Source organism: Pungitius pungitius, chromosome 1 (assembly GCF_949316345.1).
Source record: "Pungitius pungitius chromosome 1, fPunPun2.1, whole genome shotgun sequence".
Lineage (NCBI taxonomy): Eukaryota > Metazoa > Chordata > Actinopteri > Perciformes > Gasterosteidae > Pungitius > Pungitius pungitius.
The window spans coordinates 3,239,596-3,264,612 of record NC_084900.1 but is presented as its reverse complement, the minus strand read 5'-3'; the positions used below and the strand labels follow the sequence as shown (position 1 = coordinate 3,264,612).

General features: G+C 42.2%; 3 long non-coding RNA genes across 3 annotated transcripts; all 3 read right to left on the bottom strand.

Annotated features, from left to right (window-relative positions):
• Positions 1 to 328: 328 nt before the first annotated feature.
• LOC134126945 (uncharacterized) lies at positions 329 to 2,233 on the bottom strand. The gene is made up of 2 exons (XR_009955894.1): positions 2,062 to 2,233; positions 329 to 1,678 (listed from the first exon to the last, which is right to left on the bottom strand). It is a non-coding gene; the product is annotated as an uncharacterized LOC134126945 (long non-coding RNA).
• A 3,474-nt stretch (positions 2,234 to 5,707) lies between these two features.
• LOC134124407 (uncharacterized) lies at positions 5,708 to 7,476 on the bottom strand. The gene is made up of 2 exons (XR_009955855.1): positions 7,119 to 7,476; positions 5,708 to 6,507 (listed from the first exon to the last, which is right to left on the bottom strand). It is a non-coding gene; the product is annotated as an uncharacterized LOC134124407 (long non-coding RNA).
• Positions 7,477 to 16,525: 9,049 nt separating this feature from the next.
• Positions 16,526 to 19,390, bottom strand: LOC134126766 (uncharacterized). The gene is made up of 4 exons (XR_009955884.1): positions 19,256 to 19,390; positions 18,367 to 18,438; positions 18,070 to 18,268; positions 16,526 to 17,301 (listed from the first exon to the last, which is right to left on the bottom strand). It is a non-coding gene; the product is annotated as an uncharacterized LOC134126766 (long non-coding RNA).
• Between the last annotated feature and the right edge of the window lie 5,627 nt (positions 19,391 to 25,017).

Genomic DNA, 25,017 nt, shown 5'->3' with positions numbered 1-25,017 from the left:
GCAAAAATTCAAGAGTTTTTGAACATGATAAAGTCCCCAAAAGTGCGTTCGAAGTGGCGAAATAATAATAATTAAAGCTGCAAGCAGCGATGAACGGGCCTTCGCCTATTCTCGCGCGTCGGGGTGGGGCGGCGGTCGGCCGGGCTCGCGGGTCAAAAAAGACTAAAGAGACTAAACAAATCACTCTCGGGGCTGCCATTCAAACCTGAATCTGCGGCCTCGCGAACGGAATCCACCGACGCCGGGCTGTTGCCCCGCTGCAAAAGACCTGCGGAGTAATTGTTACGGGTCTCGGGCACGATGACCACAATAAGTATCACAGCAACACTTGTCTCGTTCTCCAGTTTGCGTCTGTATAATTGATTCAACACATATACACATCCAGTGCATTTTTCTTGTCCTGTATATCTTAGATATCATAGATGCAGTCTCATTTAAGGTTAATTCACAGAAATATCCACCTGTAATTACCTTAGCTGTTATTACGGCCTACTATAGTTCCCATTGACCAACTACATAAGGGATATTTCCACACCATGTTGACTATGATAAACGTATACAACTCTTATTCACATATGGACATTGCACTTTAGAATGTATATTCATTAACTCAGCATGTACCAAACCATATTGTCATGTAAAAAAACCAAAACATGACCAAACATGACTAAATAAATCACTGCCCTTGCATACTGAACAAATATTGCATTCTGGATTCATTTTAAGTCACATGAGGAGTCTTGTGCATGCCAAGAATCAAACCCTGGTTTACTGCGCCAGGGGCCAACGCTCTGCAGATGACCTATATGGTCCAATACAATTTCACAATCGAAACGTCACTCAAATAGGATTGGTGCCTCTCTTGCAAAAATACAGCGAATTTTAATACTTAAATGAGAGCTAAAGGAGAAAATAAACGCAGTAGGGTCACATAAGTTCTGTCGGATGTTCAAGTTGCCCAGAAGGATGAGCGGCGAGCTGTCATCTGGAAGTTGTAACTCTTCCATTCGTTGTAGAAGTAAATAACTTCTTCTCTGGAAGGATCATTTTCCGCTGTGGTCCAGTCGACTTGGGTCTTTGCCACGATTGCCCGCGGTGAAGCCCACCCGTGCCGTGTGGTGGAAGAAAAAAAGAAGGCCAAATTATTACATCCATCGACAGTCACACGATATGGAATGCTGTTGTACGAATGCGGGAAGAAGTCTTTTACAATTATGCAGACAGAACAAAATATACATAAAGAAATGCTTTCCCACCTCGCTGGAGTTGAAAGCCACGTGTCCCATGTGCCATTCCCAGTGATGTCCTCAGACTGGTGGCATGACTTTGCACGGGCCATCTGAAAATATTTGAGCACCAACGTGTATTATCAGAATACGATTATGGCTGTCAACAGATTATAGACAATTGACTAGTTAATCACACGTTTTGAAAACATTTATCTTGATTACAATATTTTTTTCTCTTATATTAACTGTTTACAGTTTAGTAATTTGTTGTTTCAACTCCATAATGAGCTTGACGTGTGTATATTATTTCTTTGGAATGAGGGGCATATTAATCATATCATTTAATGTTAGATTCATGCTCATTGTGAAGGCAATAAATATATAACATATTGAAAAGCATTGAAGACGCACAATACATTACGTGTCATTTAGCTGCGCCCGGCTGCAGGCTGCGGGCCGATTATAGAAAGTTATTTAGGGCACACGGAAACGTAAACAAAGTGGCGCTGATAGCGTGAAGAGGGGTCTTTTATCCCCGTGAAGCTACCGTAGTTAGCTTAGCTAAAAGACGTATGCTGGTCGTTATGAGGTCATCGAATTTAGGTTGCTTTGGGCTGTGCTAAATAAAAACCCTCTTGAATGTAGAACACGACTCACGTCTGGCCTCATATGACAGGCTCTTATGTTGGCAATTAAGTCCATAGCAAATACTAATACCATTCTCCCTCAAACAGCTGTTAGAAACGAGCCATTGTTACCACGTTCCCCGCAGTATCCCCGCTATTTAAGTGGGTAAGACTGGAGAACGCACAAGGAAAAAGTCATCACTCACCGTCCAAAGCATCTCCACTTGGTTTAGTCCGTTTGGGTGTAAGCATAGGTGTGTAGTAAGCAGTTTAAAATATAAAATACGGACTGAATACAACTGGACCTGCAGCTGTTCAACGCAGAGGCTCCAATGGCGACCTCTCGCGATAACAGCATTAACTCACGCGACACTACGAGCCGCCCTCTACTCTGCGCATGTCCGTCAACAAAGACTGCTGGGTAATTGAGTTCTTTAACGTAACAGTTCCCCGTAACATCTAGTAAAATCCCAAAACGTGTTTGCATCTCCACCCGTATGTGGCAGAATACGTGTATTTAAATTCAGATGTAAATATATTGAACTGTCCGTGTTATTTTTCTAGGTTAGATGTGTCAAACTCGCGACACGCTGGCGAACGGCTGCACCGTCCAGACCGTACCGGGCTGCAACGCCAGCTCCTCCCTCCAGCTCCACACATACGGCAGCTGTGCCCAGCAGCCGTATGTGGCTGAAACGAGTGTGACACAGCTGCTCTAACGTGTACAGTTATTTAATAACCTCAGCAAGGAGAGTTAACTGAATCATTTTGTTCGTTAGATCAGAAGACACGCGTTTAAAAAGAGGAGGAAAAAAAAAAAAAATTGATTTCACCGGGACACGATCTCACGACCATTGCATTGGGGGGGCAACAGCTTAGTGACTGAGCTATTCTTCCAGATGGCTTTGAGAATTCGAAAACTCAGTCAAATAGGATTGGTCACTCTCCGCCAAAAATACAGGGAATATTCACACTAAAAAAATTGTAACTGCCTTCCTGTTTGTTTTAGAGAAAATTCCTCAGAGACTTTTTTAAGGCTCCCTTTAATACATTTGGTAAAAAATCAGCGGACTTGTCGGTCAAACAGGGTGCGGGCGGGGCTTCGTCAAAATCTTCCAGGGGGCGCAATGGAGGCAATTTTTCACTTTTGATCCAAAACTCAACATCAGGTCTGTAAAGGTCATCACGTAGAATACTCACAGAGGTTTTCAAGAGTTTTGGAGTGTGCCGAGGCTCAGAAGATGTGCTTGAACTTTCATGCGGAGATAGCGTCGTCACAGCAACAAAGTTGGTCCAAAACTCCCAATTCTCACTGTGAGCCATCGTCACAGTCTTACGTCTTATATTCCCAGATTTGAAGTTGATCAGATATAAGGGCTAGGAAATGGACATGTAAATGTAGAAACTTTGCATTGACCTAAGCCAATAGGTGGCGCTATACTTTTTTGAAAATCACTGCATGGCATTACTTAAAGGCCTACACAAGCATCATGAATATACATTTATAGCCAGAAATATCAATGTTCCTTGGAGTTATACCATTTTACATTTTGGAAAAAAATCTTCCAAAATTGTCCAAACTGCACGCAAGCTCACGCCCAGGTAGTTTTATGAAAACTCTTGATTTTAATAACTTTTGACCCCAAGGGTGTCAGGAACCAGTTGCCAAATTTTGAAATGGATCGGATTTAAACTCTCGGAGGAGTTCGTTCGTTTGTAAATGCAAAAATTGAAGGAAATGGCCAAAAATACACAGAATCACCACAGCGCCCCCTAATGTTCAAATATTCTGGGAAAATTTGGGGATGTTCTAGGACTCAATGTGAACATGTCCTCAAAATTTGGTGAAAATGACTGTTAGAAAAAAAAAAAGTTATAGGCCTTTGAATTTTCAGGACACAAACCTACAAACTTCATTGGTCCATAACTTTATTGAAAAATGAGATATCAACATTCTTTCAATAACTTTTGATCGCATCGAGCCAACGATCATTTTGCCGAAGATTTCGTAAGAATCGGACCAAGCGTCTGGGAGGAGTTCGCAAAAACGTGTTTTTCACAAAATTCAAAATGGCGGCCATAAAACGGTAGGCGCATTTGCATACCATAATTTTTTTTGTGTACAGCACATCCAAGAGAACTTGTGTGAAAAGGTTTCAAGTCGATCGGTAAAAGTAAAAAAAAAAATTAACATTGCGGCCACTTTGGGGGGCGCTAGAGAGATCTTTTTTTTCTCCTCTAATTGCGGGACCCCAATCATACGTCAATTTTGCGCACTTCTGATGCGCGTGCAAAAATTCAAGAGTTTTTGAACATGATGAAGTCCCCGAAAGTGCGTTCGAAGTGGCGAAATAATAAAAAGAAGAAGAAGAATTCTTGCAATTTCAATAGGGCTTTCGCCCGACTTGCAGTCGGCTCAGGCCCTAATGAATTCTTGCAATTTCAATAGGGCTTTCGCCCGACTTGCAGTCGGCTCAGGCCCTAATTAAAGCTGCAAGCAGCGATGAACGGGCCTTCGCCACTTCTCGCACGTTGGGGTGGGGCGGCGGTCGGCCGGGCTCGCAGTTAAAAAGAAGAAAAAAAACGATGGCTCTAACGGGAAGCGAACCCGGGTCAAAATATTGAAAGTCCTGTGAATAAGCAACGGAGCTACGTGCTGACTTGTGATTGCAAAATCAAAAAGTGACCTAAAAAAAAGGCGATTCACCCACATTGCGTCAGGGCAGAGGGATCAATATTTTGCAGCATTATTCAATAAACACAATTTAAGTCACATCAGTAGTGTAATTAAATAACTTGGGACGATGTACAAAGTGCAAGACCTGGATAGTGGTTACTTTGAACAGAAATACATTACGTTAGAGCTGGCGTACTCTCACAGCATGAACTGACGCAAGACTACGAGCGCGTCTGTGGCTCCGCTATTTATATCAGTCAGTCAGCTGTGTCATTCTGTTCATGTGCCACGGAGCAGTTTCTGGCCCCAACCTGAAAATAGTTTAACACCCCTGCTCTAAGTGTACAGTTATTTAAAAACCTCAGCAAGGAGAGTTACCTGAATCATTTTGTCCGTTAGATCAGCCGGACACGCGTTTAAAAAAAGGAGGAACACGGACGGGAAATCAGAAGGTCGACCTGGGGCGTCGCGTGAACCGGGCCCCTACATGTGACGACCCTCGATCAGCCAGTTGTCACAGACCTTGTCGTACGGAAAGTCATTCGTTTATTGAAGATCACATTTTCATACAGTCAAGTCACACCCGTGAGTCTCTGTAAAACACGGGAGCTGTGGATTCAGTGTGTGGCTTCAGGCGATAACATGACCATGTTTGAAGTGCTCTGTAAGAAGTGGAGAGCGCGTAACGGTTAGCTGTTGGATCTTAAATGTTATTGTTTGATTCTTTAGCTTGATGCAATATTGAAACGTAGGATCACCTTGGATTAGTCGAGGTACAATGACGACAGCTAACCCCACCTCTTTTGCTCCATCAAGATGTGTAAACTTTTTAACCAAACCCGCTGGATGACGACGTGGCTGTCTTCCTGAAGTGAGCTTTGCTTAATGAATTAATGAATACATTTAGTAAGATCCGCTTCTCCCCCGGGGCATTATATATTGGTGAATTCAAATTGAATCAGTGGAGCCATGTACTTTCAGCTAAAAGTAATATTGCAGTCTTAAGGGAGAGGAGATTCCAGCAATGTTGTCAATGGATTGTCAATTCAGGTTGATAACAAATCCAGGTCTACAGATTCCAAAGCATCAAGCAAACCTATACAACACAGGACTTGTTGTGAATCAATGATCAAAACGTCACCAAAATAACTTTGATCGCCCCCATTCAGTCAAGGCAAGATTATATATATTATTTTATTATAAATGAGCTTATGAGCTTTTTCATATGTGGCATTACAAGCTCTTTACCCAGTTGCTTAATGAACAGCACCATGCATTGTTAGCACTCCTTGCAGAGAAGGGCTGCAATGAGCAAAAAAAAGATCAAGGTACACACTTGACACCGTGAGAGAGAATTAATCACAACAGGTGCTGGGGCAAGTTAGATAAAATAACAAGCAAAATTCAATTGTGGAAGCGCTAGAATAAATCACAACAGGTGCTGGGGCAAGTTAGATGAAATACCAAGCAAAATTCAATTGTGGAAGCGCTAGAATAAATCACAACAGGTGCTGGGGCAAGTTAGAGTTAGTGAGAGCTAAAGGAGAAAATAAACGCAGTAGGTCACATAAGTTCTGTCGGATGTTCAAGTTGCCCAGAAGGATGAGCGGCGAGCTGTCATCTGGAAGTTGTAACTCTTCCATTCGTTGTAGAAGTAAATAACTTCTTCTCTGGAAGGATCATTTTCCGCTGTGGTCCAGTCGACTTGGGTCTTTGCCACGATTGCCCGCGGTTAAGCCCACCCGTGCCGTGTGGTGGAAGAAAAAAAGAAGGCCAAATTATTACATCCATCGACAGTCACACGATATGGAATGCTGTTGTACGAATGCGGGAAGAAGTCTTTTACAATTATGCAGACAGAACAAAATATACATAAAGAAATGCTTTCCCACCTCGCTGGAGTTGAAAGCCACGTGTCCCATGTGCCATTCCCAGTGATGTCCTCAGACTGGTGGCATGACTTTGCACGGGCCATCTGAAAATATTTGAGCACCAACGTGTATTATCAGAATACGATTATGGCTGTCAACAGATTATAGACAATTAACTAGTTAATCACACGTTTTGAAAACATTTATCTTGATTACAATATTTTTTTCTCTTATATTAACTGTTTACAGTTTAGTAATTTGTTGTTTCAACTCCATAATGAGCTTGACGTGTGTATATTATTTCTTTGGAATGAGGGGCATATTAATCATATCATTTAATGTTAGATTCATGCTCATTGTGAAGGCAATAAATATATAACATATTGAAAAGCATTGAAGACGCACAATACATTACGTGTCATTTAGCTGCGCCCGGCTGCACGCTGCGGGGAGATTATAGACAATGAAGTTAAACAACAAAGTAGTTAAGTTAGCTGCTGCGAGCACGGTTCTACTCAAAGTGTGTAAATAAAGTGATTCAATCGGGCCAAGTTATTTAGGGCACACGGAAACGTAAACAAAGTGGCGCTGATAGAGTGAAGAGGGGTCTTTTATCCCCGTGAAGCTACCGTAGTTAGCTTAGCTAAAAGACGTATGCTGGTTGTTATTGTTCAGTGCTAAATAAAAACCCTCTTGAATGTAGAACACAACTCACGTCTGGCCTCATACCATGACAGGCACATTAATGTTGACAATTAACTTCGTTAGCCTTGTGTTCACCTTTCCTGCCGGTCCGTCTCTGACCGTAGTCGGAGTTTGCAGGGGGAGGCGTTGCTGTCTGCTCCAGGGCCAAAGTACTGTCGGCTAAGTAAACTTTGGGGTTAATTCCCTTCGTCCCGGGGTTGGTGAATAAAAGTCCGCTTTACTTTCTTTGAGGATTTATTAATCTAACACTGAGTAACAAAGTTACAGTACAGACAATTCTCCGGCCGCTACATCCACTCCGTCATCACAACAACAACACAACTTCCTCATGCGCTCTCCCCCTCCGTAGCCCGTGCGTGTAGCTCTTAAAGGGGCCGCACCATTTTCTCTAGTAACATCACCATGACGTATGTTGCAGAATACGTCTATTTAAATCCAGATGTAAATATATTGAACTGTCCGTGTTATTTGTCCAGGTTAGATGTCTCGTAACTCGCAACCAGCTGCCCGGTCCGCCAGCTGAGTGCCTCAGTCTGCTGTTTCATTCTGTTCATGTGCCACGGAGCAGCTTCTGTCCTTAAACTGAAACGATTTTCACAAACCTGCTCTTAAGTGTAGTTGTTTAAGTCAAACACATCAGCAAGGAGCGTAAACTGAATCATTTTGTTCGTTAGATCAGACGACACGCGTTTAAAAAGAGGAGGAAAAAAAAATAATTTCGTCGGGAGTCGATCCCACGACCATAGCATCGGGGGGCCAACACCTTACTCACTGAGCTATTCTTTCAGATGGATTTGAGAATTCGAAAACTCACTGAAATAGGATTGGTCACTCTCCGCCAAAAATACAGGAAATATTCACACTAAAAAAATTATAACTGCCTTCCTGTTTGTTTTAGAGAAAATTCCTCAGAGACTTTTTTAAGTCTCCCTTTAATACATTTGGTAAAAAATCAGCGGACTTGTCGGTCAAACAGGATGCGGGCGGGGCTTCGTCAAAATCTTCCAGGGGGCGCAATGGAGGCAATTGTTCACTTTTGATCCAAAACTGCACATCAGGTCTGTAAAGGTCATCACGTAGGATACTCACAGAGGTTTTCAAGAGTTTTGGAGTGTGCCGAGGCTCAGAAGATGTGCTTGAACTTTCATGCGAATATGGCGACGTCACAGCCACAAAGTTGGTCCAAAACTCCCAATTCTCACTGTGAGCCATCGTCACAGTCTTACGTCTTATATTCCCAGATTTGAAGTTGATCAGATTAAAGGGCTAGGAAATGGACATGTAAATGTAGAAACTTTGCATTGACCTAAGCCAATAGGTGGCGCTATACTTTTTCGAAAATCACTGCATGGCATTACTTAAAGGCCTACACAAGCATCATGAATATACATTTCTAGCCAGAAATATCAATGTTCCTTGGAGTTATACCATTTTACATTTTGGAAAAAAATCTTCCAAAATTGTCCAAACTGCACGCAAGCTCACGCCCAGGTAGTTTTATGAAAACTCTTGATTTTAATAACTTTTGACCCCAAGGGTGTCAGGAACCAGTTGCCAGATTTTGAAATGGATCGGATTTAAACTCTCGGAGGAGTTCGTTCATTTGTAAATGCAAAAATTGAAGGAAATGGCCAAAAATACACAGAATCACCACAGCGCCCCCTAATGTTCAAATATTCTGAGAAAATTTGGGGATGTTCTAGGACTCATTGTGAACATGTCCTCAAAATTTGGTGAAAATGACGGTTAGAAAAAAAAAAAGTTATAGGCCTTTGAATTTTCAGGACACAAACCTATAAACTTCATTGGTCCATAACTTTATTGAAAAATGAGATATCAACATTCTTTCAATAACTTTTGATCGCATCGAGCCAACGATCATTTTGCCGAAGATTTCGTAAGAATCGGACCAAGCGTCTGGGAGGAGTTCGCAAAAACGTGTTTTTCACAAAATTCAAAATGGCGGCCATAAAACGGTAGGCGCATTTGCATACCATAATTTTTTTTGTGTACAGCACATCCAAGAGAACCTGTGTGAAAAGGTTCCAAGTCGATCGGTAAAAGTAAAAAAAAAAATTAACATTGCGGCCACTTTGGGGGGCGCTAGAGAGTTCTTTTTTCTCTCCTCTAATTGCGGGACCCGAATCATACGTCAATTTTGCGCACTTCTGATGCGCGTGCAAAAATTCAAGAGTTTTTGAACATGATAAAGTCCCCAAAAGTGCGTTCGAAGTGGCGAAATAATAACGAAGAAAAATAATAATTCTTGCAATTTCAATAGGGCTTTCGCCCGACTTGCAGTCGGCTCAGGCCCTAATAATAATTCTTGCAATTTCAATAGGGCTTTCGCCCGACTTTCAGTCGGCTCAGGCCCTAATTAAAGCTGCAAGCAGCGATGAACGGGCCTTCGCCTCTCCTCGCACGTCGGGGTGGCAGCGGTCGGCCGGACTCACGGGTCAAAAAGAGACTAAAGAGACTAAATAAATCACTCTTGGAGCTGGCATTCAAACCTGAGTCTTTGGTCTCATGAACAGAATCCACCAAGACAAGGCTATTGCCGAGCTGCAAAAAGTTGACAAGTCACATCAGGAGTCTTAATAAATAGGTTGAGGCGATGTACAAAGTGCAAAACCGAAATAGAGGTGAAAAAAAAAGATCTTCCGCACCTGGAATCGAACCCGCATCTCCAGCGCCGGGGGCCAAGTGCTCTACAGATGTGCTATCTGCTCTGATACAATGTAGTAATTCGAAACGTCCCTCAAATAGGATTGGTGACTCTCTTGCAAAATTACAGGGAATGTTCACACTAAAAAAATTATAGCTGACTTCCTGTTTGTTTTAGAGCATAGTCGTCAGAGACTTTTGCTTCAGTGAGCAGAGCAGAGACAGTTTATGGAGATCGCAGAGTAAACGTGTTTGCATCTCCACCAGTATGTGGCAGAATACGAGTATTTAAACCATAGATGTAATTATATTAAAGTGTCTGTTAGCTGCCCCGCTACCACAAGCGCCCCACGTCAGCTGTTCGCATTAACTCAGCATGTACCGAACCATATTCTCATGTAAAAAAACTAAACATGACAAATTAAATCACTGCTCCTGCATACTGAACAAATATTACATCCTGGATTCATTAAATACATTTTAAGTCACATCAGGAGTCTTATTAAATAAGTTGTGGCGATGTACAAAGTGCAAAACCGAAATAGAGGTGAAAATAAAAAGATCTGCCGTGCTGGGAATCGAACCCACATCTCCAGCGCTGGGGGCCGAGCGCTCTGCAGATGAGCTATCTGCTCTGATACAATTTAGTGGTTTGAAACGTCCTTCAAATAGGATTGGTGACTCTCTTGCAATACTACAGGGAATATTCACACTAATATGGTTATAACTGACTTCCTGTTTGTTTTAGAGCATAGTCGTCAGAGACTTTATTTGAAGTCTCCCTTTAATACAATTGTTAAAAAAATCACCACAATTGTAGGTCAAACATGGTGCCGGCGCTGCTTCGTCGAAAACTTCCAGGGGGCGCAATGGAGGGAATTTTTAACTTTTGATCCAAAACTCTACATCGGGTCTGTAAAGGTCATCACCTAGGACACTCAGTGAGCTTTCAAAGAGTTTTGGAGTTTGCCAAGGCTCAGAAGATGTGCTCGAACTTTCATGCGAGGATGGTGTCATCACGGCAACAAAGTTTGTCCAAAACTCACAATATTCACAGTGACATACCATCTCAGTCTTAAGGCTTATATTCCCAGATTTGAAGTGGATCAGATTAAAGGGCTATGAAATGGACATCTGAGTGTAGAAATTTCGCATTGACCTAGGCCAATAGGTGGCGCTATACTTTTTCGAAAATCTTTTCATGGCAATACTTATAGGCCTACACAAGCATCATGAATTAAAATTTCTAGCCAGAAATATCAATGTTCCTTGGAGTTATACCATTTTACATTTTTGAGAAAAATCGTCAAAAATCGTCCAAACTGCACGCAAGCTCACGGCCAGGTAGTTTTATGAAAACTCTTGATTTTAATAACTTTTGACCCCAAGGGGGTCAGGATCAACTTGCCCGATTTTGAAATCGATCGGATTTAAACTCTCGGAGGAGTTCGTTCGTTTGTAAAACCAAAATACGGTGGAAATTGCGAAAAAAAGGCCAAAATACAGTAAATCACCATAGCGCCCCCTAATGTTCGATTTTTTTTTAATTCTCAGGGGAAGTTCTAGGACCCAATGTGAACATGTCCTAAAGATTTGGTGGCGACAGGCCTTTTACTTTTTAAGTTATTGGTCTTTCCTTTTTAGGCCACACCCCCGACAACTTGATTGGTCCATCAATTAAAAACTAAATGAGATATCAACAAGCTTTTGATAACTTTTGATGGCATTGAGCCAATGATCATTTTGGTGAAGATTTCGTCAAAATCGGACCAAGCGTCTGGGAGGAGTTCGCAAAAACGTGTTTTTCACAAAATTCAAAATGGCGGCCATAAAACGGTAGGCGCATTTGCATACCATGATTGACTTTTTTGTAGAGCACATCCAAGAGCACCTGTGTGCAAAATTTCAAGTCAATCCGTAAAAGTGGACAAAAATGTCCCCAGAGGCAGCACTTTAGGGGGCGCTAGAGAGCACTTTTTTTCATCGCCAAATTGCGCGACCCCAAGAATATATAAATTTTTCGCACTTCTGAAGCGCACGCAAAAATTCAAGAGTTTTTGAACATGGCAAAGGCCCCAAAAGTGCGATTGAAGTGGTGAAATAATAAGAATAATAATAAGAAGAATTCTTGCAATTTCAATAGGGCTTTCGCCCGACTTTCAGTCGGCTCAGGCCCTAATAATAATTAAAGCTGCAAGCAGCGATGAACGGGCCTTCGCCTATTCTCGCACGTCGGGGTGGGGCGGCGGTCGGCCGGGCTCGCGGGTCAAAAAAGACTAAAGAGACTAAACAAATCACTCTCGGGGCTTCCATTCAAACCTGAATCTGCGGCCTCGCGAACGGAATCCACCGACGCCGGGCTGTTGCCCCGCTGCAAAAGACCTGCGGAGTAATTGTTACGGGTCTCGGGCACGATGACCACAATAAGTATCACAGCAACACTTGTCTCGTTCTCCAGTTTGCGTCTGTATAATTGATTCAACACATATACACATCCAGTGCATTTTTCTTGTCCTGTATATCTTAGATATCATAGATGCAGTCTCAATCAAGGTTAATTCCCAGAAATATCCACCTGTAATTACCTTAGCTGTTATTTCTGCCTACTATAGTTCCTATTGACCAACTACATAAGGGATATTTCCACACCATGTTGACTATGATAAACGTATACAACTCTTATTCACATATGGACGTTGCACTTTAGAATGTGTATTGATTAACTCGGCATGTACCAAACCATATTGACAAGTAAAAAAAACAAAATATGACTAAACATGACTGAATAAATCACCGCCCAAAACATGTTAAAGATAAGTGGCATTATAAGTACAATTTAAGTGCTACCATTTGTTAGTGCTACGGTTTGCTAGTGTTTTAGTCAAGGTAGAGTCTAAAAAGGTGTGTCTTGAGTTTTCGACGGAAGATGTAGAGGCTCTCTGCGGTCCTGATGTCATCAGAGAGCTCATTCCACCATCTGGGAGCAGGACAGCAAAGAGTCGCCATCTCGTCGAGTGCTTTTCTCTCAGTGAGGGAGGAACAAGCAGCTTGCCAGATGCAGATCGGAGTGCGTGGGTTGGGATGCAGGGTTTCACCATGTCCCGGATGTAGACTGCTCCCGATCCATTCACAGCGTGGTCCGTCAGTACCAATGCTTTGAACTGCATGCGGGCAGCCACTCGTATCCAAAGAAGAGAGCGGAGAAGTGGTGTGGGAGTATTTTGGAAGGTTGAAGACCAGTCGAGCTGCTGCATTCTGGATGAGCTGCAGTGGTCGAATGGCGGCAGCAGGGAGACCTGCCAGCAGAGAGTTACAGTAGTATTTGGTGTATTATCAGAATACGATTAGGGCTGTCAACAGATTATAGACAATTAACTAGTTAATCACACATTTTGAAAAACATTTATCTTGATTACAATATTTTTTTCTCTTATATTAACTGTTTACAGTTTAGTAATTTGTTGTTTCAACTCCATAATGAGCTTGACGTGTGTATATTATTTCATTGGAATGAGGGGCATATGAATCATATCATTTAATGTTAGATTCATGCTCATTGTGAAGGAAATGAATATATAACATATTGAAAAGCATTGAAGACGCACATTACATTACGTGTCATTTAGCTGACGCTTTTAAACAACAAAGTAGTTAGTTAGCTGCTGCGAGCACGGTTCTACTCAGTGTGTAAATAAAGTGATTCAATCGGGCCAAGTTATTTAGGGCACACGGAAACGTAAACAAAGTGGCGTTAATAGCGTGAAGAGGTGTCTTTTGACGCTGTAAAGCTACCGTAGTTAGCTTAGCTAAAAGACGTATGCTGGGTGAGACTGGAGAACGCACAAGGAAAACGTAATCACTCACCGTCAAAGGCGTTTCCACTTCGTTGAGTACATGTGGACGTAAGCACCGGTGTGTAGTTAGCAAGCTGGCTGACTGGCTGCTCCATCCGGCAGCCGCTAGCTCCACTCGCTATCCCAGTTAGCTGTCCGTGCCGTCGAGCAGATATAACAAGCCCTTAAACAAAACGTACCTCACTGGCTGCACACATCCAAGAGGGAATGAGAACACTTTGCTTACATCCACATAGTAGTAATAGTTCCTGAAGTATAGGTGTGTAGTTAGCAGTTTAAAATACGGAGCGGTGATACTTTGCCTGTTCAACACAAAACCGGAACATGCGCAGACTACGTGCGCGGCTGTGCGCACGTAGTCTGCGCATGTCCGTCAACCAAGAATAGGGAATTCTGGGTGATGAAGTTCTTTAACTTAAAATTTCCCCGTAACATCTATTTACATCACCAAACGTGTTTGCATCTCCACCCGTATGTTGCAGAATACGTGTATTTAAATCCAGATGTAAATATATTGAACTGTCCGTGTTATTTGTCTAGGTTAGATATGTCAAACCCGCGACACGCTGCCAAACGGCTGCGCCGTGAGCCAGCTGTCCTGCATCAGCCTTACCTTCTTCTGTCAGCTGTATGCGCGGCCACGGAGCAGTTTCTGGCCTTAAACTGAAACGAGTTTGACATACCTGCTCTTAAGTGTACAAAGTCCATAACCTCAGCAAGGAGAGTAAACTGAATCATTTTGTCCGTTAGATCAGCCGGACACACGTTTAAAAAAAGAAGAAAAAAAAATAATTTCGCCGGGAGTCGATCCCACGACCATAGCGTCGGGGGGCCAACACCTTACTCACTGAGCTATTCTTCCAGATGGATTTTAGAATTCGAAAAGTCATTGAAATAGGATTGGTCACTCTCCGCCAAAAATACAGGTAATATTCACACTATAAAAATTATAACTGCCTTCCTGTTTGTTTTAGAGAAAATTCCTCAGAGACTTTTTTAAGTCTCCCTTTAATACATTTGGTAAAAAATCAGCGGACTTGTCAGTCAAACAGGGTGCGGGCGGGGCGTCGTCAAAATCTTCCAGGGGGCGCAATGGAGGCAATTTTTCACTTTTGATCCAAAACTGCACATCAGGTCTGTAAAGGTCATCACGTAGGATACTCACAGAGGTTTTCAAGAGTTTTGGAGTGTGCCGAGGCTCAGAAGATGTGCTTGAACTTTCATGCGAATATGGCGACGTCACAGCCACAAAGTTGGTCCAAAACTCCCAATTCTCACTGTGAGCCATCGTCACAGTCTTACGTCTTATATTCCCAGATTTGAAGTTGATGGGATTAAAGGGCTAGGAAATGGACATGTAAATGTAGAAACTTTGCATTGACCTAAGCCAATAGGTGGCGCTATACTTTTTCGAAAATCACTGCATGGCATTACTTAAAGGCCTACACAAGCATCATGAATATACATTTATAGCCAGAAATATCAATGTTCCTTGGAGTTATACCATTTTACATTTTGGAAAAAAATCTTCCAAAATTGTCCAAACTGCACGCAAGCTCACGCCCAGGTAGTTTTATGAAAACTCTTGATTTTAATAACTTTTGACCCCAAGGGTGTCAGGAACCAGTTGCCAGATTTTTAAATGGATCGGATTTAAACTCTCGGAGGAGTTCGTTCGTTTGTAAATGCAAAAATTGAAGGAAATGGCCAAAAATACACAGAATCACTACAGCGCCCCCTAATGTTCAAATATTCTGGGAAAATTTGGGGATGTTCTAGGACTCATTGTGAACATGTCCTCAAAATTTGGTGAAAATGGGGGTTGGAAAAAAAAAAGTTATAGGACTTTGAACTTTCAGGACACAAACCTACAAACTTCATTGGTCCATAACTTTATTGAAAAATGAGATATCAACATTCTTTCAATAACTTTTGATCGCATCGAGCCAACGATCATTTTGCCGAAGATTTCGTAAGAATCGGATCAAGCGTCTGGGAGGAGTTCGCAAAAACGTGTTTTTCACAAAATTCAAAATGGCGGCCATAAAACGGTAGGCGCATTTGCATACCATAATTTTTTTTGTGTACAGCACATCCAAGAGCACCTGTGTGAAAAGGTTCCAGGTCGATCGGTAAAAGTAAAAAAATCAATTAACATTGCGGCCACTTTGGGGGGCGCTAGAGAGTTCTTTTTTTTCTCCTCTAATTGCGGGACCCCAATCATACATCAATTTTGCGCACTTCTGATGCGCGTGCAAAAATTCAAGAGTTTTTGAACATGATGAAGTCCCCAAAAGTGCGTTCGAAGTGGCGAAATAATAATAATAATAATTCTTGCAATTTCAATAGGGCTTTCGCCCGACTTTCAGTCGGCTCAGGCCCTAATAATTCTTGCAATTTCAATAGGGCTTTCGCCCGACTTTCAGTCGGCTCAGGCCCTAATTAAAGTCCACATATTGACTCCTTGTGATGAGACTTCTGTCTCCATCCAAAAGACAAAAATAGTAGTTACTTTTTTATAGTTTTTTTCTCATCAAACTATTCTGATTAATGATGCTCTCTATTATTTTCTGTTTTACAATAGTGAAGACACCATATATCAGTACATCATTATTTTTAACTACTGGCAAACATACAAAAAATTAAAGCTGCAAGCAGCGATGAACGGGCCTTCGCCTATTCTCGCACGTTGGGGTGGGGCGGCGGTCGGCCGGGCTCGCGGGTCAAAAAAGACTAAAGAGACTAAACAAATCACTCTCGGGGCTGCCATTCAAACCTGAATCTGCGGCCTCGCGAACGGAATCCACCGACGCCGGGCTGTTGCCCCGCTGCAAAAGACCTGCGGAGTAATTGTTACGGGTCTCGGGCACGATGACCACAATAAGTATCACAGCAACACTTGTCTCGTTCTCCAGTTTGCGTCTGTATAATTGATTCAACACATATACACATCCAGTGCATTTTTCTTGTCCTGTATATCTTAGATATCATAAATGCAGTCTCATTTAAGGTTAATTCCCAGAAATATCCACCTGTAATTACCTTAGCTGTTATTACGGCCTACTATAGTTCCCATTGACCAACTACATAAGGGATATTTCCACACCATGTTGACTATGATAAACGTATACAACTCTTATTCACATATGGACATTGCACTTTAGAATGTATATTCATTAACTCAGCATGTACCAAACCATATTGTCATGTAAAAAAACCAAAACATGACCAAACATGACTAAATAAATCACTGCCCTGGCATACTGAACAAATATTGCATTCTGGATTCATTTTAAGTCACATGAGGAGTCTTGTGCATGCCAAGAATCAAACCCTGGTTTACTGCGCCAGGGGCCAACGCTCTGCAGATGACCTATATGGTCCAATACAATTTCACAATCGAAACGTCACTCAAATAGGATTGGTGCCTCTCTTGCAAAAATACAGCGAATTTTAATACTTAAATGACAGCTAAAGGAGAAAATAAAACGCAGTAGGTCACATAAGTTCTGTCGGATGTTCAAGTTGCCCAGAAGGATGAGCGGAGAGCTGTCATCTGGAAGTTGTAACTTTTCCATTCATTGTAGAAGTAAATAACTTCTTCTCTGGAAGGATAATTTTCCGCTGTGGTCCAGTCAACTTTGCCATGATTGTGACGCCAACCTGTGCCGTGTGCTGGAAGAAAAAAAGAAGGCCAAATTATTACATCGATATGTAATGGAATGCTGTTGTAAGAACACAGGAAGAAGGCTTTTACATTACATGTCATTTAGCTGACGCTTTTATCCAAAGCGACGTACAATAAGTGCATTTCCACATAGAGATACAAACTCAGAAGAACAAGTAACAAGAAAGTACATTTTTCATTAACTAAGCAGTTTCAAAACATGTTAAAGATAAGTGGCATTATAAGTACAATTTAAGTGCTACCATTTGTTAGTGCTACGGTTTGCTAGTGTTTTAGTCAAGGTAGAGTCTAAAAAGGTGTGTCTTGAGTTTTCGACGGAAGATGGAGAGGCTCTCTGCAGTCCTGATGTCATCAGAGAGCTCGTTCCACCATCTGGGAGCCAGGACAGCAAAGAGTCGCGATCTCGTCGAGTGCTTTTCTCTCAGTGAGGGAGGAACAAGCAGCGTGGCAGATGCAGATCGGAGTGTGTGGGTTGGGATGTAGGGTTTAACCATGTCCCGGATGTAGACTGGTCCCGATCCATTCACAGCGTGGTACGTCAGTACCAATGCTTTGAACTGGATGCGGGGAGCCACTGGTAACCAATGAAGAGAACGGAGAAGCGGTGTGGTGTGGGAGTATTTCAGAAGGTTGAAGACCAGTCGAGCTGCTGCATTCTGGATGAGCTGCAGTGGTCGTATGGCGGTAGCAGGGAGACCCGCCAGCAGAGAGTTACAGTAGTCGAGGCGAGAGATGACAAGAGCCTGAATCTGTACCTGCGCCGCCATCTGAGTGAGAAGGGGTCGTATTCTCCTGATGTTAACGGTGTTCGCCAAAGTTAACAGTCAGGTCCTGAGTGGGCGAGTTTTTTCCAGGGAAGAGAAGTAGTTCAGTCTTGTCGGGGTTGATCTTCAGGTGATGGGCGGACATCCACTGGGAGATGTCAGTCAGACATGCAGAGATCCGTGCCGCCACCTGAGTGTCCGAGTCGGGGAAGGAGAGAATTAGTTGGGTGTCTGTGTTTTACAATTATGCAGACAGAACAAAATATACATAAAGAAATGCTTTCCCACCTCGCTGGAGTTGAAAGCCACGTGTCCCATGTGCCATTCCCATTGATGGTGGCATGACTTTGCACGTGGCATCTGAAAGTATTTGAGCACCAACATGTATTATCAGAATACGATTAGGGCTGTCAACAGATTATAGACAATTAACTAGTTAATCACACATTTTGTAAAACATTTATCTTGATAACAATATTTTTTTCTCTTATATTAACTGTTTACAGTTTAGTAATTTGTTGTTTCAACTCCATAATGAGCTTGACGTGTGTATATTATTTCATTGGAATGAGGGGCATATTAATCATATCATTTAATGTTAGATTCATGCTCATTGTGAAGGAAATAAATATATAACATTGAAAAGCATTGAAGACGCACATTACATTACGTGTCATTTAGCTGACGCTTTTAAACAACAAAGTAGTTAGTTAGCTGCTGCGAGTAGTAGTGTGTAAATAAAGTGATTCAATCGGGCCAAGTTATTTAGGGCACACGGAAACGTAAACAAAGTGGCGCTAATAGCGTGAAGAGGGGTCTTTTATTCCCGTGAAGCTACCGTGGTTAGCTTTACAGGAACAAAATACGTATGCTAGTTGATGTTCTTCAAGCATAGCATAGGCTGCCCTGGGCTGTGCTAAATAGTGCACAGCAGCCACAGCCGGCAGTAAACTCAAATTAGTGTGACAAATCTGCTCTAAAGTGTAGTTATTTAAGTCAATAACCTCAGCAAATAGAGTAATCTGAACCACTTTGTTCGTTAGATCAGCCGGAGACGCGGAAAAAAAGAGATGTTTGTGACGGGACGTCCCTTAAGCAGCTGTTAGCATGTTTACAGTATCCCCGCTATTTAAGTGGGTAAGACTGAAGAACGCACAAGGAAAAAGTCATCACTCACCTACCAAAGCGTTTCCACTTGGTTTAGTCCGTTTGGATTTAAGCATAGGTGTGTAGCTAGCAGTTTAAAATATAAAATACGGACTTGATACGAGCTGCAGCTGTTCAACGCCGGGGCTTCAATGGCGACCTCTCGCGATAACAGCATTAACTCACGCGACACTACGAGCCGCCCTCTACTCTGCGCATGTCCGTCAACAAAGACTGCTGGGTAATTGAGTTCTTTAACGTAACAGTTCCCCGTAACATCTAGTAAAATCCCAAAACGTGTTTGCATCTCCACCCGTATGTGGCAGAATACGTGTATTTAAATTCAGATGTAAATATATTGAACTGTCCGTGTTATTTTTCTAGGTTAGATGTGTCAAACTCGCGACACGCTGGCGAACGGCTGCACCGTCCAGACCGTACCGGGCTGCAACGCCAGCTCCTCCCTCCAGCTCCACACATACGGCAGCTGTGCCCAGCAGCCGTATGTGGCTGAAACGAGTGTGACACAGCTGCTCTAACGTGTACAGTTATTTAATAACCTCAGCAAGGAGAGTAAACTGAATCATTTTGTCCGTTAGATCAGCCGGACACACGTTTAAAAAAAGAAGAAAAAAAAAAAAAGTATGATTTCGTCGGGAGTCGATCTCACGACCATTGCATCGGGGGGCCAACACCTTACTCACTGAGCTATTCTTCCAGATGGATGTGAGAATTCGAAAAGTCACTGAAATAGGATTGGTCACTCTCCGCCAAAAATTGAGGTAATATTCACACTAAAAAAATTATAACTGCCTTCCTGTTTGTTTTAGAGAAAATTCCTCAGAGACTTTTTTAAGTCTCCCTTTAATACATTTGGTAAAAAATCAGCGGACTTGTCGGTCAAACAGGGTGCGGGCGGGGCTTCGTCAAAATCTTCCAGGGGGCGCAATGGAGGCAATTTTTCACTTTTGATCCAAAACTGCACATCAGGTCTGTAAAGGTCATCACGTAGGATACTCACAGAGGTTTTCAAGAGTTTTGGAGTGTGCCGAGGCTCAGAAGATGTGCTTGAACTTTCATGCGAATATGGCGACGTCACAGCCACAAAGTTGGTCCAAAACTCCCAATTCTCACTGTGAGCCATCGTCACAGTCTTACGTCTTATATTCCCAGATTTGAAGTTGATCAGATTAAAGGGCTGGGAAATGGACATGTAAATGTACAAACTTTGCATTGACCTAAGCCAATAGGTGGCGCTATACTTTTTCGAAAATCACTGCATGGCATTACTTAAAGGCCTACACAAGCATCATGAATATACATTTATAGCCAGAAATATCAATGTTCCTTGGAGTTATACCATTTTACATTTTGGAAAAAAATCTTCCAAAATTGTCCAAACTGCACGCAAGCTCACGCCCAGGTAGTTTTATGAAAACTCTTGATTTTAATAACTTTTGACCCCAAGGGTGTCAGGAACCAGTTGCCAGATTTTGAAATGGATCGGATTTAAACTCTCGGAGGAGTTCGTTCGTTTGTAAATGCAAAAATTGAAGGAAATGGCCAAAAATACACAGAATCACCACAGCGCCCCCTAATGTTCAAATATTCAGGGAAAATTTGGGGATGTTCTAGGACTCATTGTGAACATGTCCTCAAAATTTGGTGAAAATGACGGTTAGAAAAAAAAAAAGTTATAGGCCTTTGAACTTTCAGGACACATACCTACAAACTTCATTGGTCCATAACTTTATTGAAAAATGAGATATCAACATTCTTTCAATAACTTTTGATCGCATCGAGCCAACGATCATTTTGCCGAAGATTTCGTAAGAATCGGACCAAGCGTCTGGGAGGAGTTCGCAAAAACGTGTTTTTCACAAAATTCAAAATGGCGGCCATAAAACGGTAGGCGCATTTGCATACCATAATTTTTTTTGTGTACAGCACATCCAAGAGAACCTGTGTGAAAAGGTTCCAAGTCGATCGGTAAAAGTAAAAAAAAAAATTAACATTGCGGCCACTTTGGGGGGCGCTAGAGAGTTCTATTTTCTCTCCTCTAATTGCGGGACCCGAATCATACGTCAATTTTGCGCACTTCTGATGCGCGTGCAAAAATTCAAGAGTTTTTGAACATGATAAAGTCCCCAAAAGTGCGTTCGAAGTGGCGAAATAATAACGAAGAAAAATAATAATTCTTGCAATTTCAATAGGGCTTTCGCCCGACTTGCAGTCGGCTCAGGCCCTAATTAAAGCTGCAAGCAGCGATGAACGGGCCTTCGCCTATTCTCGCACGTCGGGGTGGGGCGGCGGTCGGCCGGGCTCGCGGGTCAAAAAAGACTAAAGAGACTAAACAAATCATTCTCGGGGCTGCCATTCAAACCCGAATCTGCGGCCTCGCGAACGGAATCCACCGACGCCGGGCTGTTGCCCCGCTGCAAAAGACCTGCAGAGTAATCATTACGGGTCTCGGGCACGATGACCACGATAACAAAAAGATGCATTCCTGTAAAATAAAGGTAGAGTCTGAAGCGCAAGAATCACAGCAAACGCTCGTCTCGTTCTCCAGTTTGCGTCCGTATAATTGATTCAACACACGTACAGTTTACATCCAGTGCATTTTTCTTGTCCTGTATATCTTATAGACGCAGTCTCAATCAAGGTTAATTCACACCTTGGTTTAGTCGAGGTAGAAGGACGACAGCTAACCCCACCTCTTTTGCTCCATCAAGATATGTTAACTTTTTAACCAAACCCGCTGGATGACGAAGTGGCTGTCTTCCTGAAGAGAGCTTTGCTGAATGAAATAATTAATAATACATTGACTAAGATACACTCTTCCTCCAGGGCTTAATATATCGGTAAGTTCAGTTTGAATCAGTTAAGCCATGTAGAAACTTTGCATTGACCCAAGTCATTAAAATTAAAAAAGTTCCAAGCCATCCAGGCCTATATGTCGTCAAGACAATTGAGTAGTTGTCCAACAGAGTTATCCTTTTTTGTTTTAAGATAAAAACCATAGCTGTTATTACTGCCTAATATAGTTCCAATTGACCAACTACATGAGACATTTCCACACCATATTGACCGTGCAATCTCTTCTTCAAACTCCGTTTGAAAGAAGACCACTGGCTGAAAAACAAAAAATAAAAGAAATGGGACCGGACCAGCCACAAATTAACATCAGACAGTAGGTGAAAGACAAGGAAGCGTCGTACACTAGAGGCTTTTCGCGGACATGGTACACTAGGAAGCCGTGGCTAACCGGCTGTGGAGTAACTAACTCGCTGTTTTGCTTCCCTTGTTTGCTTTTTAAAACCGCAGCGACCGATCGAGTCTGGTGTGAAAACGGTGTTCAGGACATGAAACATTTCATCTCATCTGCTACTCCAAGCACTCACCATCTCATCTGCTCCTCCAAGCACTCAGCATCTCCTCTGCTCCTCCAGGCACTCAGCATCTCCTCTGCTCCTCCAGAGATGCTGTTGTGTCCCTGGAGGAGCAGAGGAGATGCTGTTGTGTCCCTGGAGGTGCAGAGGAGATGCTGTTGTGTCCCTGGAGGAGCAGAGGAGATGCTGTTGTGTCTCTGGAGGAGTTTTATGTTTTTTTTGTGTGTCTGTCTTAGAGGTGGTTTGCTGTACGATTTATGTGAACACTGGAGACAATGTAAATAATTTTTATTGACTTGCTCACCATTACAATTGGTAATGCACAGTCTTCTTCATCTAGTGGTTACTCCATGTAATAACAGCGACTATTTGCCTCTTTGTGTATATTGAATATTGACGCAAATTACAGCAATTATAAGTTCACCTTGTATGACTTGGTTTCCTAATATGATGTGTATGACTTGGTATGACCTTGTCTTTGAAAGAACAATATTTGAAATCTACAAGGACATTCTAAATTCATAATAATTACATTAGATGCTATTTGTTTTTAAGTCGTTACTTTGGTGTTAATGTAATAAATAAACGGCAGAAATCTCCCTCAGCCCCCCCTACTTTTTCCATCACCAGCCGCCACTGCTTAACAGTAACCCGTAATATCACAAAACGTGTTTGCATCTCCACCCGTATGTTGCTTCCCAACGGAGCCACCAGCTCACTGTGATTACGCAATACAAAATGGCGGAGAGTGCGATCTTTGGGGACTATATTTTGCAGCATTGTTCAATAAACACAATTGAAGTCACATCAGGAGTCTAATTAATTAAGAAAGGGCGATGTACAAAGTGCAAAACATGAATAGCGGTTACTTTGAACAGAAATACATTACGTTAGAGCTGGCAAACGCCAGGTCACTCACGTCTCCCCCTCCAGCTCCACACATACGGCAGCTGTGCCCAGCAGCCGTATGTGGCTGAAACGAGTGTGACACAGCTGCTCTAAGTGTACAGTTATTTAAAAACCTCAGCAAGGAGAGTTACCTGAATCATTTTGTCCGTTAGATCAGCCGGACACGCGTTTAAAAAAAGAAGAAAAAAAATGATTTCGTCGGGAGTTGATCCCACGACCATAGAATCGGGGGACCATCACCTTACTCACTGAGCTATTCTTCCAGATGGATTTGAGAATTCGAAAAGTCACTGAAATAGGATTGGTCACTCTCCGCCAAAAATACAGGTAATATTTACATTAAAAAAATTAAAACTGCCTTCCTGTTTGTTTTAGAGAAAATTCCTCAGAGACTTTTTTAAGTCTCCCTTTAATACATTTGGTAAAAAATCAGCGGACTTGTCGGTCAAAGAGGGTGCGGGCGAGCCTTCGTCAAAATCTTCCAGGGGGCGCAATGGAGGCAATTTTTCACTTTTGATCCAAAACTGCACATCAGGTCTGTAAAGGTCATCACGTAGAATACTCACAGAGGTTTTCAAGAGTTTTGGAGTGTGCCGAGGCTCAGAAGATGTGCTTGAACTTTCATGCGGAGATAGCGTCGTCACAGCCACAAAGTTGGTCCAAAACTCCCAATTCTCACTGTGAGCCATCGTCACAGTCTTACGTCTTATATTCCCAGATTTGAAGTTGATCAGATTAAAGGGCTAGGAAATGGACATGTAAATGTAGAAACTTTGCATTGACCTAAGCCAATAGGTGGCGCTATACTTTTTCGAAAATCACTGCATGGCATTACTTAAAGGCCTACACAAGCATCATGAATATACATTTATAGCCAGAAATATCAATGTTCCTTGGAGTTATACCATTTTACATTTTGGAAAAAAATCTTCCAAAATTGTCCAAACTGCACGCAAGCTCACGCCCAGGTAGTTTTATGAAAACTCTTGATTTTAATAACTTTTGACCCCAAGGGTGTCAGGAACCAGTTGCCAAATTTTGAAATGGATCGGATTTAAACTCTCGGAGGAGTTCGTTCGTTTGTAAATGCAAAAATTGAAGGAAATTGCCAAAAATACACAGAATCACCACAGCGCCCCCTAATGTTCAAATATTCTGGGAAAATTTGGGGATGTTCTAGGACTCATTGTGAACATGTCCTCAAAATTTGGTGAAAATGACGGTTAGAAAAAAAAAAAAGTTATAGGCCTTTGAATTTTCAGGACACAAACCTATAAACTTCATTGGTCCATAACTTTATTGAAAAATGAGATATCAACATTCTTTCAATAACTTTTGATCGCATCGAGCCAACGATCATTTTGCCGAAGATTTCGTAAGAATCGGACCAAGCGTCTGGGAGGAGTTCGCGAAAACGTGTTTTTCACAAAATTCAAAATGGCGGCCATAAAACGGTAGGCGCATTTGCATACCATAATTTTTTTTGTGTACAGCA